Raw genomic sequence first — 10711 nt, 5'->3', positions numbered from 1 at the left:
CTTCTATTGCGCTGCTCAACTTCAATACTACTGCACGGAATTATGGAGACTGAACACATCAGTCTCCTTCGGTTTGGCGCGCTAGCGAGCGGACTTCTTCTGACCCGCGGCCGGCGCTTGTACACTGAGAGCTCAACCCACCGTTATCACTGCGAAGGCGATAACACTGGCGAACACGGTCTGAGTTCCTGCCCCCCGTCGTTTTCGGCAGCTTGTCCAGAGCTCGAACGAGAGAGCCGCTTCCCATTCTCACTGCCCCTCTTTCCTTCTGGATAGTTTGCTTCTATCGCATTCCTTTCTTTGCTATGACGGCAGCCATTGGGCGAGGACGCTTGTGCGCGCGCCTAAAAGGGTTACTACCGGAGGCCATTTGTACCGGAACGTCAGGAAGCTTTCGACGGGAAGCAAGCGAGGCAGGAAACGGCCGAAAAGCACACAGGCAAGAAACGTCCTCAGAGTGCTACAACTGCGCGTTTTGGTGCTCGTATTGGGAACCATGGAGACCTTTATGACTGTTGCCAAAAACGGTGCATTGCTGAATGCAGGGCTTTTTTTTTTGTTTGAGAAATATGTGTAAACGCACGACTCCACTGAACTGAACGGTTAATTAAAGAAAGCGTTAAAATAAATATTAAAAACGAATCAGAGAGAAGGTAACCGCATATAGATTATGTAAAATGGTCGCAGCTTACATCGTGTAAGTAGGCAGCGTACATTAACAAAGGTCCATCGTTTGTTTCGCAGATCATGTCAAACAGACGAACAGTTCTTTTTTTACAATGTCATAAGCTTAGCAAACTTCTTAGGCATAATGAAAAAGGGCCTACCAGAAGAATTGAACATCTTGCGTCTGCGAGAAAAACTGCACGCAAAGCTCAGCCAAACGCAATACTTGCTCTCCCCGCTTACAAAATGAAGCAACTTAACAGTCAAGAGGTCTCTGTACAGCTCAATGCTTACATATCCAATGAAAGCAAGCGCGAGAGAGTGAACGCATGCGAGAATATCATGACACTAGAGCCGTCAATAGTGCTGCTGTTCTGGACTACCCGCGCAAGATCACGGAACTTGGCTGCATTAAAGTACGCACCTTTATTCCTACCGGCAAACAGCTCACATCAACCGAGGTCATCAATCGCATTGATCCAGCCGTCGGTTTGTTAATACTGGTGAAACCAGTCACTAAAATTGTCGCTATTGTGAGCGTTTCCCGCCTTGGCAAACCAAGTTGCATCAGAGTAGGGTAGTTTTTAAAGGCGTATGTCTACCGACAAACGCAAATGTCGATGACTTTCGGCATATTTTATGACCGTACATTCGAAACCGCTCCAGTGCAGTAGATGCGTTAGCCCAGGACACGTTAGAGGCGTTTGCAGCAGTGCGATGGTGTGCTCACGTTGTGCCGAGCTCCATGGTGTAGCAACCTATTAGGTGACAGCTGCGGAGTACTTCAACTGCTGCAGGCCTCAGGACGTCTCCGCTAAACCTTGCCTGCTGACCTCCATTCGACCTCCATCAAAAAGGGTCCATGTTCCTGAGCGACCAGATCACAGCCAGACTCGACGGCAAGGGGGACGCTTATATGCACAAGTCACAAGAAAACTAGCTACTGCGGCTAAGAGTGTGTCCCCGTCCGCATCTTTTGTCGAAGTTGTGAGTGCGTTGCGCAAACTAAGGAGCTCAAAAATCAAGGTGTGTCTAACCTTCTCCATGTTTTGTTTGGGGCCTTGCGTTCACATGTTCCAGCAATGCCGCCTGGTAACCTGAAGAGCTTCCCACAGCTGGTGCTTTCTTTTGAGTCCATGACTACCACCTTCGCAGCGAACTTCCTTTCGATTTAATATGAATCGTGTTCAACCTCATGGATCTAATATCCACCGAAAAGTGCCGTTTATATTGCAATGGAACTGTGCTGGGGTTTTAAGTCGGTTACCTGAACTGAAACTATTCTTAAAAGAGACATGTATTCCAGTATCGGCCCTGTCGGAACCTGGCCTGCCAAGCGGCAGATGCTTGGCTAGATATGTCGCCCATAAAACCTGCAGCATAAAGTCATTTCCTGCAGGAAGTGCCGCGCTTTCCATAAGAAGGGAAATTCCACACGTTTCTTTAGGCGTTGCCGATCTTTGCACGGATGACATCGAGGTAGCGGCTGTTCTACTGTGACTGAATGTGTGTATAGATGATGACTTCTGGGGTGGATTATGTTCAGCTGTGAGTGAATGTGTGCAGAGATGGTGGCTGCTGGAGTGGAATATGTACTATTTTAAGTAACTTCGCGCCTAGCGGGGCAGATCCAACCAGTTTTAGGACATTATTAACATACAAGTGACGCTACGGTTGAGCAATTGCCGGCAGAATAAGCAAGGCTAATCCTACCTGTAGCATACAGCAACTAAACTCAATTCAACTCAAGCGCTCCCGAGGCACAATAGCATGAAGAATAGCAGATCGCGGGTATAATGAGGTCACTAGTTAGCATCGTTCGTACACTATTGTTTAAGCTATAGTTCCGAATAGCTAGCTAGAAGCGCAAGGCAGGTCCTGGACGCTCTCAATCTCACTGCGAGTTTTTGAAACCACACTTGAGCGACGGACATCTAGATAAAAACCGCGGACATTTAATTCTCTTGTTTTTAACCGTCGCGGCGAAGCAGTGTATATGGTTGCGTGCCAGAGGCTGAACGTACAGAACCTTTTATTTCCTCTTTTCTCTTTCACGCGCCTCATCCCCCCCGCCCCATTTGTAGGGTAGGAAATCGGGTACATTCCCCACTTAACCTCCTTGCCTTTCTCTTCTAATCATTCTAATTCGTTTTCCTTTCAATTCTTAACGCCTGGAGATTTTAATAAGTGATGTCAGTTCCCGTTAAAGAACACCAGATGGTCCAAATTATTCCGAAGCCCTCCGGTACTGCACCCCTTCTCTTTTTCCTCTTTCACACCCCTCCTCCTCCCTTTCCTTACGTCGCGGTAGAGGTGAACACCAAGAAGTGAGACAGTTACTGCGCCATTTCCTTACCTCAGAAACCACTAGTTCTTTTGTAACTCGTCACATAGATTACAAGGCAAGAAGAAATTCGATGAATTGATTTCTCACCCAGTGCCAAATCGCTGAAAGGGGTTTTCGGAAATGTTTTAATGCGTTAAAATTCAGCCATAATTTGCTTAAAATCTGTCCATCTGGTGTCGTGTGATGCCATCTACCTACACAAGGCATCCGCCCAGTACCCGCCTACTTTTGCCCTCCACCTATCTTCCCGCTCCAAAATCCTCCACATATCACCAAATCACCAACCTTCTCCCGCTAGAAGCTTCATCCACTACCAACCACCCACTCACCTCGACCCTCCAGAAGGCCTCTGCCCACATTCATAGTTCAGAATCCGCCATCTACCCCCAACCAATCCACCTTCACCACAACTAAGTTGCACCCACCAGGAATAACCCATCTCCGCCATACATAAGGCCCTACCCTCCACCCACTCACTCACTCCTACCCCCCCAGACGCCTCCAGCCACGAGAAGCCCACGCATGTGCTAGAATGTAAGTGAGACGGCCAAAAACAATTCAGTGCCGCAACGTTCAGGCCGTCATTGTAGTCGTGGAATATGCAACTAAATTTCTTGTCACATCCCTTCGTATGACGGCCAGTGGCTTTTTTTTTTCTACTTGTTTTGAATATTAACGCCGTAGTAGTCTGCAGTCTGCAGTAGAACTAGTTGGAGATATTTTCTGCGTCTTGCCTCCCTTTTCGTGCGCTCTTTGTACGCGCTTTTAACACAATAGCGTTAGGGTTTCCGTTCGACGGGAAACCTGGTGTCCCTGGGAGAATAATTCCTCATTTGTCGACAGGTCGTGGCCTCAGAACCACATGACCTCGCGCGGACAATTGAAATGACCCGCAATGATCACACGGTACATCAGCAAAGACGTTGCTACTCAATTAAACCATTGATCTGTAAGGTCGTGACGTCATTCCAATACAACTACGTAGAGCCTCCGAAGAAAGAAATGAAATTCGGCTAAAAAGAAAAATGGTTGAGCTCTTCGGTCGTGAGATAGGCGTCCTACCCTCGACCACTAAGGAACGTTCGTTCGGTTGGGTTACAGGGAGGCCTTGTGTGTCTCGTGGAATATAATAATAATAAAAGGCAATAGAAATAAAATAAAATTCAAAAAATATAAAATAAAATGAAATAAAGAAGTCCCCTCGCCTGCGAAGTGGTATGAAAAGGCCGCTTAAGGGACCCATTAAAACTATCGTATAATATCTTTGAAATAGAGCTTGTGTGTCCCGCGAATTTTTTTATTATGCCTCTGGAAGTTTTACGTTATATAATGTCCACTGTACAATGTTAACCTGATGCTATAGAAAGGTGGCCCGAGTTAAGTTTTCTTTTGAGCATTTGTTCCTGGAACCACTTCTTTGGTGTAAACTGTCTTAAAAAACGGTGCGATTTGACGTAATTTTACTCGAAATATCATTTAATATCCCTGGGTGCAGGCGTGAAATTTGTTTCAAGTCACGTTGGTTCAGTGGCTCGAAGAAAGCGCGTGAGAAGGAGGCCTAAAAAATTGTTCTACTGATCCCAAGGCCATGGTTTCGAATTTCCCGCGGGGATTACAATAGAATCCGTCATTTTCATGTATTCAGAGTACCATTGCTTTCATGCAGGAAACATGAAATATTGTTCATTTGCTGGCAAGTCAAGAACAGAGAGTGAAAAAACAATGGACACTCTTAAAAGCATCCTTCCGAGGTCGCACTTAGTTTTATCACGCAGGAGCCTACATCTCGACTACCATCTGTTCACCGAAACTCCTGACAAATGTTCACATAACTTTAGAAACCGTAACGTCGGCAATCGCCAGTTCCAAGCCTATACCTACGCACGATCCGTCAATAAGGTTTCTCAGTCTTAGGTTACAATCCGTCGTGAAGTATATAACACTAAACGTTATGCTGGGTTCCTATACTGTACCCAAGGCTACGTGTGAGAACTCTGAAAGGATCTCCTTGGAGATAGTTGCGACTTCTGTGTTTCCTATACTATTTTTCAAAATAACATTTTTTTTTTCGCTGATTAATCGTAAACCTATTTGTTTATAAATTGCTCTCTCGTCCCGCCACAAAATCGATATCAGTTCTTAGAAAACGACCTAGCTTTCCACTTGATTTCTCGTTTTCATCCGACAGCCGACCAACTTTACAGAACAACATTTGAAGCCATCATAACAAATGTCCCTGCCCGTTGTTAGAATAACATACGATTCTCCGATATACTCTTCTAACATGCTTTCTTCATTTTGTGTATACCGATAAAGTGCAGTCGGCGTCCTTTTCGATATCCGTTTCAGGTTTTTACAAGCGCTCAAAGCGTCTTTTGAAATGTTCTCAAGTGTTTGTATATTTAGCATTCGCCTTCAGGCACCGTGATATCTGCTGTTTGCGACAGCATCGCAGCAATGTCTTAGATGTTTGATGCGCATGCTTAAGCGTAGTCCAAATATATGTCTGCGCACTGTATACGGTTGAGTTTTTATAAAGTATTTGCTGTCCACGCAGTGGCTCCGTATTCGAGCGTTTGATCTTTTTCTTTCCTTTCTGTGGCGCGTACGCTCAATATTGGACCTGCAGAACATGAAATTGACTTTCTCGCCACTCATGTCTTTCTTAACTTCGTTTCATACCACACTCGCATCGTCTGATTTTCCAATATTTGCCAAACTTCCTAGCCTTCCGTTGTTTTGACAAATAGGCATTCCATGTCGTGTTTGGAAGTCGTGTTCAGGCCAGTCCCAATGGTGATGCAGCGAACGCTGTTATTTCAGTCTGTATCGCTGAAAGAGCGAGGAAGTTCGATCGAAACAAAAGGAAGCACTGTTTGTTTTTAATTCGTGCCTACATAAAAAGAACAGCAGTAAAAACAAGCGATATGTATTGCCAGCATGTTCTTTCGTTTTATATGTGATACAGCTGCGGCAGCTGGTAGCTAACTTTCTTTTTGTTTTCCATGACGAATACAAAGACAGTGCTAGCAGCATTTTACGCAACTTTTTATCAAGGTGTCAGTTTCTAACAAGTTTTCATTAGTTATACATAACTTGAATTCTGAATCATCCAAATAATTTTTACTTGCGGAGGAGACAAGAATGGACATGGTCCGCTATATTTCTTCCAAAAGTCTAGCTTACCTTGTATAGGTGATGTCTCTCAAAAAATCGCTTTGTTTTGGGACGTTTCGCAATAGCAGTCTAACAGGCAAAACGAGCTCTCCATTTGGTTGTTGTGGAGCAAAAATGCAGTCGTCAAGTCGGTGCTTCTCGAATTTTCATCTCCGTTTTCCCTTTGCTGTTAAATATCTGTGAAAAAAGGAACTTCCACAAGAATTCTGTAGCTCTACCGTAAGGCAGATAATTCATTACAACTTTACAGCAAAGGACGCCCCGAGTGGGAAAGTAAGGCTGTTAGTTTATCTGATATCCAGAATACCAACCTATGAATTTGGAATCAAAAGTGAGCGTGTTACTATGCGTTCATGTTTTGAACTGCAGAGCGAAGTAACAAAATAGACAGCGAAAACCACACAGGACAAGCGTACGTCTTGTGTCACCTTCTATAAATATTGCATTGTTTAGCGCTCCATTTCTTGTAATCGGTGGCTCACAAAGGCAAACGCGTAAGAGTTTCGAGATCAGCTGAAATTTGGTCCTGTTATGCCGTAGTTGCCCTTTTGATCGTCTAGCGTGGGGTTTTGTTTTTTTGTGAAGTGCTCCTGCGCGCGTATGGTTTGATAGCCGATAGATCTAATATTAGTCCTCCGTTATAGATCTCTGCGGTTCTCACTCAGGTGCCTTAGCGTGACAGTGTTTCTGGTGTAGGCGTCATTGGTCAAGTAGTGTGTAAGAAAAGAAAACTTCCCTTGTTATTTTGCTTGCTGAACAGAATACTATTCACACGGAGCGCAGCTATAAGTGACATGATGGCCGGTGAATGAGCACTTTCGTTATCTGCGCTATCTGTCGGTCACACCACAAACAATTCTAGTGGCAGATTGGTACAGTACCGCTAAGGCGCTGAGCTTGTACGTTACCGCAAAGACGCACAAACGACGGGACCAGCGCCATTCGGACTTGAGTATTTTGCAGACGCGCCTGAAGTATCCCCAAGATGTCTCCAAAGCCCCTATGAGGGATTGAACTTCCAAACGAGCCAGTTTTCGTTTCAAGTAATATGTCCAACATACCAGTCTGGAGTGGTTTCGCGCAGCTTGAGACCACGTGCCGACGTGCGTCGCAGTGTTTTGCGCGGTAAGTTTCAAGATGAACTCGAAAGACTGACTGATATGAGAGGTTCGCCTTATGAAACAATGAAAGTCCCAATAGCGGCCCCACGCAGGGTTCGCATGGGTTTTAATGCAGCAATGCATATTAACGGTTTCAGAGGGGATAAAAGCGGGACCGAAGTTAATGAGTACGGATTAATTTCACAAACCATGACAGTATCGAGTGGTTTCGTACTGCTTGAAACGAAAACTGGTTGCCTTAAAATAGGCGCTTTGAAGCTATCTTAGAGCTATGTTCGTGGTTGCAAAATGCTCAAGTTTGAGTGGCTCTGGCCATGTCAATTCTTTGGGTCTTGTCTCGCCGTTATTCGAGCCGCCTTCTTATTATTATCACCATGAACCAGCTAGCCCAAACAAGAATTTTAACTCCTCTCTTTAAAACCTAACCCAGCTGAGACTGAAGACTGACAAATATGGCTTTCTTAACTAAGTCAAAAATCAAAACGGACTGTTCTCGCGACAGAAGCTGCATAGCCAACGAGTGCGGCGAGACGAGATAGTGGCCACTCACAATGGAAGGACGACACTCGGCGTAAAAGCATAGAGGAAATGGCAGTAGAATAATGCACAGTGAAAGGAAAGAATCAAGTGCGGCCAACCACTCTGTCTGTTCCTTTCCTTCTTCTTCATATATACGGACATTCCCGCGCCAGACGTCAATTCCAAAGCAAGCGCATGAATCTCAATTGAGGCACAGAATCAACGCTCGTGGCCAGATTGCCGCACCACTTTGAAGAATAAGAAGCGTCAGCTTCGGAATAAGCAAAGGAAAGCAGAACAGAAAGAAGAAGGCAGGGTAAGGGGAGAGCGGAGAAAAGGAACCACCCCGCGGCGAGGCAGGCAGCGATGCGAGACGATCTTAGGCTTTACAGTGAGGCGCTCGCAGCGCTGTGCATTCAAACAACGTCGTCAGGACGCCCGCCCTCCACTGGCGGCATCCGAAGACAAATGCATCCCTTCGGCTGGCGACGTCGCAGGAGAATCGATCCTTCCGGAAGACCCTCGCCCAGCTAAAAAGAAGGAGGGCGCATTAAAAGGGACGTCGAATGGGACCAAAAGCAGGGCTGCATGAAAGCAAATAGCGGCCATAAGGCGTTAGAAGTGATAAGGGAAGCAGCCGTTTAATAGCTGGTCTATGTCCTACTATGAAAAAAAAAAGCGAAAAGCAGACAAGCAGACAGAGCAAACGATAGGAAGTCGCATTAGAGGCGTTCATTGTGCCGGGGTAGTTGCTGCATCATTGCTGTGTTGTTAAAAAAAAGATAATCAGAAGAAAAAGATATGAACAAATCTTCCAACGAAACGAAAGCGAAATAATTCGCTCGAGCGTTTCGGTGTTCAATAGCTGCAAGCCTGACTCGCCGAACAGCCATTTCCCAAACCCTATGAGAATTCGAAACTGTGTGCAGGCGAATGTATGAGACGCGCGCGTGTGTGTGCTTATTTGTGCATGTGCGCGTTTGGGTTGAGAGACAAAAACACCGGAAACAGTGGAAAAGTGCTTGCGCTGGAAAGTGGAGGACTGCGAGAAGAATGAAAGATCCTGCGAAGAGACGGATGCAATTTTGTCGAAGATAGGAAGGTGGTGCGAAGTGACAAGCGTAATGCATTTTCGAGGATCCATATCGCTTTCCGCGCGCCGGCTGTCAACACAGATCCACTCGGTCCACTTGCCTTTGTGCGCTTTCAAAGAGGCGGTCTGTCACTCCTCCCTTCTCTTGAGGAACAAAGAGAGACGAGTCTCGTTCGTCATCACCGCCATCCCGGGTGCGCACGCAATGCGGGGCTGCAGAGTATGTGTGTGTGACGTGTCCCGTGAACGAGACAAACCTCCCGGAGGAGGCCACAGACAGTGATGGTATTAAAGCTCTCCATTCTCGCAAAACGTGGTCTTTATTGGGGAGCGTAGTCGATAACAGGATCGCCCCCAAAAAGCTTGTGTGGCGAAAGGAACGCAGTTGAGACAGTCGTCTTAATGTGCTACTGCTTAAAACGACACTTTCGTCACCGTAAAGATAGACAGCGAGAGTGCCTTTCTCGTGTTTTGTTGTCTTTTCCTTTGTCCGAGCGGAATATTTCTTTTCATTCGTGAATTTCAAACAACACATTACTCATTAGGTTTTGTTTTCTCTTTGTTTTCTTGTGCAGAAAAAAAATTAAGAGAAAGCTTGAGAAATCTGATTTCCTTTTTACTTTAAAATTCGTACCCTCAGAAGAGGAAAGAGAAGCCGTTCACAAGAGAGCGGAGAAGTCAGTGTGGGATGCTATGCTTCCGCGTACCATTGTGCTAACAAAGAAAGAAAGAGTTAAAGAAAATGCAAATGACAAGGGGCGATAATCAAACGTCTAATAGTAGAAATATGAATGGCACAAAAATGTTTGCCTGGCATCCTTTTCTGTATTGATTTCTTAGTCGAGTTAATAGATCTCTCAGTTTCTGGTACCATGTATCATTTTTCGTTATGTCGAGCTCAGAAGAAACGTGAACATGTAGGATTTGTAGTGTGATTAAAAATTAGAAAAGGAGTTAAAACAGGTATTCACTTTTTCGCTCAGTACAAGCGTAATACTTCGAGTTCAAGCATATAATTTAGTTACAGTGACGCCTTGTTACATCTACAGCAGTATTTGGTGCATATTTTGTAGATTTCAGGCATGCTGTGCACAAGAAGCTCACGTTGCTTTCCGAGTAGCGCTTAGAGAAGCCAATGAATTGTCTCTTGCGAAACAGTAACACCTTTGCAGCGTTATGAGCTTAGAATATAGTAAAAGACGCAGCTCATTCAGAGTAGTCTTGTATTTGATGTGCGTTCGAAAAATAAGCGATAACTCCATAATTAATAATGCAATAAATGCAAGCGAGCTTCAAGGAAAAAGGAAATCTTAGACAGGTCTACTCGGAAACAGAAACTGGCCGGACAAGCTTTCGACATGATGGCTGAGATGTGAATAAACATGCTGAGAAAATTCGGCTCTTTTCATAAAAAATTTTTGTTATTACAAGTTAGAAATCTTCATATCAACAGAGAAAGATTTAAAGGCGAGAAACAAATTAATTTTTAAATGTGCCTACACTTCACTCTACAGTCATGCCTACTGTATCGAGATGTTGAAATATGGAAGTCTTCTCGGAAGTGAAATGCTTTAACTTCCTGTGTGCAAAAAGCAAAATTATCATGCAAGCGAGAGCGAAAAGATGATGTCTTACCATCCCTGACGCAAGTGCAACTAAACTTGGTAGGTGTGCAGCCACAGCAGATCTTGTCTTTTTTTTTTCTGGAGGCATGGATCCTACTTGATCACATTGATAAGAAGTTCTACTTAGCTTGCAAAATTTTCTCAAAAGCTTTTGCTGTAACTG

This window comes from Amblyomma mixtum, chromosome 6 (genome assembly GCF_055824585.1).
Source record: "Amblyomma mixtum isolate Tamu chromosome 6, ASM5582458v1, whole genome shotgun sequence".
Lineage (NCBI taxonomy): Eukaryota > Metazoa > Arthropoda > Arachnida > Ixodida > Ixodidae > Amblyomma > Amblyomma mixtum.
This window is presented reverse-complemented; position numbering follows the sequence as displayed.